The sequence below is a fragment of the Cajanus cajan genome, chromosome 1 (genome assembly GCF_000230855.2).
Source record: "Cajanus cajan strain Asha chromosome 1, NIPB_CcT2T_4, whole genome shotgun sequence".
Lineage (NCBI taxonomy): Eukaryota > Viridiplantae > Streptophyta > Magnoliopsida > Fabales > Fabaceae > Cajanus > Cajanus cajan.
The window spans coordinates 58,643,508-58,649,270 of NC_138517.1; the positions used below are offsets into that span (position 1 = coordinate 58,643,508).

At 39.7% G+C, this 5,763-nt stretch overlaps 1 non-coding gene across 1 annotated transcript; it reads left to right on the forward strand.

The window, feature by feature from the left end:
- The first annotated feature begins 479 nt into the window (after nt 1-479).
- Nucleotides 480-586, forward strand: LOC145953983 (small nucleolar RNA R71). Its single transcript, XR_014431195.1, has one exon. It is a non-coding gene; the product is annotated as a small nucleolar RNA R71 (small nucleolar RNA).
- The last annotated feature ends 5,177 nt before the right edge of the window (nt 587-5,763 follow it).

The following is a 5,763-nucleotide window of genomic DNA, read 5'->3' on the forward strand; positions in this document are numbered from 1 at the left end:
GATGATTCTTCCAACCAGGGTTGTATGTGTTGGAATATGGATTACTCTTCTCTCTTCGAGGAGTGTCATAGAAATTATGAGAAGCTGCCACTTGTTCAGTAGTATCTTCTTCTTCTCCAGTAAAAATTGAGGTACAATCTACTGCAGTGTGCCCTTGTTCCCTACAAAGGTCACATACTTGATTTGTAGCCACTGAATTAACCTTAGCTTTTTCCATCTTGTCTAACCTTTGATTAAGAGTATCAAATTTTGCTAAGAGTAACTCAATATTGTTCACTTCATATCGCCCCGGAGTTCCTTTCCTTGCTGTGACTTCTCTTTCACTGTATTGGCTGTGATTTGAGGCTACATTTTCCAAAATAATCATGCAGTCATTAATAGGTTTCCCCATGAAAGATCCTCCAGCTGCTGAGTCTAATATCATGGTGCTTTGTTGGTCCAATCCTTCAAAGAAAAATTGGATGGTAAGCCAACGGTTGAAGCCATGTTGTGGGCATGCTTGAAGATATCCCTTGAACCGCTCCCATGCTTCATAAATAGTCTCTCCAGTGCCTTGTTGGAAATTAGTGATTTTCTTCCTCAATTCTTTAGTTTTAGAAGGAGGAAAGAATTTCTCTAGAAAAGCTCTTTCACATAATTCCCAAGTTGCTATCTTTTCTCTAGGCACTGTTCTTAGCCACACCTTTGCCTTATCTCTCAAGGTGAGTGAGAATAAGCGGAGTCGCATTCCATCAGAAACTTCATCATCAAATTGCTGGGTCTCACAGATTTCCAAGAACCCCTCTAAGTGGTCATTAGGATCTTCTGATGGTAGTCCTCCAAAGGTGTTCTGTTTGAGCATATTCACCAGAGAAGCTGGTACAGTAGCTCCAGTTTGCATCTCCCCTCCAGGTATCCCACGAGCTATGGGTGCAGAGTAATCCCGAAGCGGTAAATTATCTCGTTGTGCAGCCATGGCAAATTCTCTAGAAAGGTTTCTTTTCCTTCTCAGGAGAGTTCTTTCAATCTCAGGATCAAGTGGTGTTGGTTTCCCAAGACGTAGAGATCTCTTTTGCATTAACCCTAAAGCACTGCAAAAAAAAAAAAGAAGAAAGTGGCCCGTGAAATCTGAATTGGAGAAGTAAACACTAAAAAAAATTATTTATTTATTTAAATTTTTTTTTTTTTTAAATTCGAATTAAAATAATTGTAATTTAAATCAAGAGACGTAGTCCCCGGCAACGGCGCCAAAAACTTGATGTATGAAAAACCGCAAGTGTACGGTTGTCGTCAAGTAATAAATATCGAATCACAGGGACTACGTGTTTGACCTAGAATTACTAGTATTTTAATTTGAATTTTAAAACAGATGGAATTTCTGTTTTGATATGATAAGATCAGATTTCATGGTAAAAGAGATAGTAATGCAATTAATGAATAAGATAAAACTTTAAGATAAGATAAGGAGATTTCCGGGAATCTAGGGTTCGCACAAAGAGTTCCAACATTATTGAATTATTATTTTCATTAATTAATTCTATTCCATCTTGAAGGTAGTCTTAACCTAATTTAATCCTTGCACCTTCTCAGGCTACGAGGACGTGTTTAATTAAAATTAATCCCTACTCTCGTGGTAATTACGTTCAATTAAACCCGTTAAGATCTTTGTTAATCTATTGCTCCTCGAAAGCTTAAATCTACTCTCGTGATTTAACACTCAAGTCTATTCCTTTAGGTTCCGATAATTAGGTTCTCCTCTCAGTTCATCCCTAATTATCTATGATTATGAAAATTAAGATTAATTTTTTATCATAATTATAATCAAGTTCTCCTCTCAGTTCATCCTTAATTAATGTTATTATGAAAACAATAATATTAAAGTTCATATATAAAATATAAAAGAACAGATCAAGAATTGGAATAAAATTAAGAAACTGAATAATGCATTAATAAAGAGGTTCTCAGAGGCTAAGCCCTGATCCCAGAAAAAGGGAAACTACTCACAGGAGTTCATAGTAGTTCTCCAAGAAGAAAAGAATAAAAGAAAAGTAAACCTTAGAGTCGATGGCACAGGCGCCCAACCTTCTCCAAGTGTCAAAAACTAGAAAACTGTCTCACGAACGAACCCCGTTCTAGGCTAACCTAATCTAATTTATAACCTAAAAGGGTAAAAAGGTAAAACTACCAAGATAAAAATTACAAAGATAAAATAAAAATAAAAACATAAAACTTAAACAGCTGGGACGTGAAGTGAATCACGGCCGTGACTGAGAATCACGACCGTGATCTTCTCTGGAGCACATCTATGAAGGGTCAGTGGCGTTCACGGGTGTGATTGGGAATCACGGCCGTGATTTTCTCTGGTGAATCACGGGCGTGATTTAGAATCACGGCCGTGATTTTCCCTGTAGCTCAGCATTTCCTCTTTAATTCTTAAATCTTGATCCTGCTCAGAGAAAACACAACACATACCAAGAAAAGCATAAAATAGGAAAATGATATAAAAATTTATTAAAAACATGAAAGATATGCATGATTATGCTATGAATTCTTGTGAATTAAAGTGCTAAAATACGAGTAAAATACACAACATCACACCACCTTTAGAATTGGAGGACACATCAACATGTAAAGTTCATACTTGTTGTTCGTCGGTCGATGTTGGAGTCAGTTCGGCCATAAAATCTGCCAAGCATTGGGCTTTGAGGGGGCCGCAACTTTCATACTTGATACTGAATTCGAACAGTTCTACTGACCAAGCTATCATCCGTCCAATGAGCTATGGCTTCCTTAGGATTTGCTTGATCGGGTAGTCGGTTTTGACGACCACCTGGTGACTCTGAAAGTAGGGTCTTAATGGAGACCCTCCTTCCATGGTTGTAAGTGATGTGTTGAAGGGAGTCACCTTGCCCATGATCTAGGCTCACCAAAGGTTAGGCAAAGGAAGGTTTAAGGTGGGAAAAGGAAACTAGGCGTGATATGGTGAAGGGTGGCGGAAGTGTTTGGGTGCTCAAAGGTTGGCTCACTCCAAAGGTAGATGGAGGCCACTCTATGTTTCTCACTCTCCAATGGTGGAGATAGGAGAAGGTTAGCCAAAGGTAACCTTGTGACTAAGGAAGGGATATGTTGAGGCAAATAATGCTCACTCAATATCATATAATCCAAAGTTTTTACAAGGTGTGGTGCATTGGGTATTTATAGGAGTGGGAGGCATCTAGGGTTGCATTTGGAGAATGCATGGCTGAAATTCACAAGGCAAATGAACTCCAAATGAAATGCAAATTAACCGTAGATGCAACTTGGTGGCTGTAGACCCCTAAAATTGTCCGGGTCGGAAATAAAGCTTGAAGACTCTCGAAGACTAAAGGAAGATCAGCCAGAAGGACTCCTGGAAGGCCCTAGGAGGGTTCTCTGTAGGTCTAGAGGTCTTAGAATAGCTTAAAATAAGGAAGTGGAGGGAATGAAGCCCAATACGGCCGTACTGAACTTAATACGGCCGTATTGAAGCTTCAATACGGCCGCAGTGAACTCAATACGGCCGTATTGAAGTTTCTGAAACTTCAATACGGCCGTACTGAAATCAATACGGCCGTATTGAAGTTCAAAAATTTCAATACGGCCGTATTGATTCCGTAGCCCGTATTGGGCCTGTTCCCTATAAATATGACGTCAATTGGACGTCATTTCACACTTTCACACTCAGTTTTGACTCCCTCCTTGAGTATTCTGGGGTTTTTCAGCAGTGTTCTGCCCTAGGAATCTCTCTGGGAGTCGATCTGACGAAGTTCCGGAATTCCGAGCACTTAGCTTGGAGATTCGAACCTAGTCGAAGGGAAATCCTCCGGATTTCCATAGTCAAAAGTTTTTAGGAAGGAGCGAGCGAGCTTGTAGAGCGAGGGAACGCCAAAAAGCTTCCCAGTCTTACTCAATATATAAAAGCACGCTTCAAGAGGTTTCTTCTTAAATCCTTCCTTTTACTGCTTTCTGTGTGCATATTTAAACTATCACCATGTAGATAGTTAATTTATAATCGCTTATAATAAATAGGGGTAATTTAGTAATTTTACGCTATCATTTTAGAAATAATCTGTCATAGGGAACCCGAAAAGGGCGCTGTGGGGTGCTAACACCTTCCCCACGCGTAACCGACTCCCTTACCCAACTCTGGTTGTAATGGCCAAAGTTGATTTATAAAATCAATTGCCTTATCCCTTTTTCCAATGTTTTGAGTAAAACATTGGTGGCGACTCCACGAACCCTCCTTTTGCGAAAACCACTAATCCATAGAGGGTCCCGCTTGGGATTAATATGGATTGGTGAGACTTTTAATAAATAAATTGGATAAGATCGACAAGGTCTCAGTTTGAGAACAAGTCTTTCTAGTAATCCAATACATTTTCAAAACTAAAATAAAAGCGAGCTCGACCGTCTTCGCGACCGCCGAGGCCCGTTCGGGCCGGTGGCGACAGATGGCGACTTCACTGGGGAAGCTTCGAGAGTCAGTCCCATTTAGTGACAGATTATTTTTAACAAATAATAGTTAAAATTACTTCATTACCCCTTGCTTGTATGATAACATGCTTTATATATTTGGCTTTAAATAACTGTTGTTTGTTTAAATTTCCGCAATTGTTTGAAATAAAAATTGCACACAAACCTTTGCACACAACAGTTCCCTCTATACCCGGGGGCATGAGTGGTAATCCATAGGGAGTGGATGTTAGTACGGCCGGTTGAATGGGTCTATAGGAGCCTACGAGACCGTTGTCGGAAAACATCACTCAAGGTGATAACCATGAACTTGAGTCCGACGGTGCGTTGGAGCTTTCCATCGACCTACGATAAGAGGAATTGGGTCCCTATAATAAGGGCACCTTGGGGGCCTTTGACCAAGTGAGAACAGTTAGATCCTCCTTGAATATGCACTTTTCTGCAGGAGACCCCTACCTCGTGATTCGCTCGTGACTGTTCGTGGATGAGTGAATTGTTTGTGCATTGTTTATGTGAAATTGTTTGAGCATACATTGCATTTCTTTAAACATACAACATTCCTATTCTTTTAAAAATAAGAATAAATAGGAATAAGAATCTTCCATTATACGGTGTTAACATCTACCTTCATTACATTCATATAGGTAGTTTCCCTTTTCACCCAAAAATACAAAAAATATAATAAATAAAAATACCCAAAAAAAGAAAAAAGGGTTATTTATCCAAACCGAGCAATATCATGCATCATCTTAGGGACATCCCGAAAACATGATAATGCTTAGTTCAATAAACACAATGCATGCATATTCATCGCCATCATCTCATATCATGCATATAGATCATGGAGGGATCTAGGAGTCATTCATACATCTCTCCTAGTAATCCATTAATAAACATTAATAAAAAGAAAGGATTAGTCGATGCGTATGTTCAAAGAATGGATCGCACGCCGTTCGTGTAAGCCAACAACCGTGCCAATCGAGCGCACATCAACTCCGTTGTTGGTAATCAAGACGAATAAAGGGGAAGGTCCGACACCATTAAGGATCACAGTCCCAAGGCCTTTCCCTTACAAATCAAATAAGGCTGTGCCGTGGATATACGACATCCACTCTTCTGTCGACAGCGATATCTCCAACATCGCTGGACTTGGGGGCATGACTAGGAGTGGCAGGATCTACACTCCCGAAGATCTTCATGACAAAACTCCCAAGAATAAAGGGAAAGAAAAAGAGGAAAAAACCGAGGAAAATAAGGAATCCGAGGAGGAGACAGACAAGCTGTTAAAATATA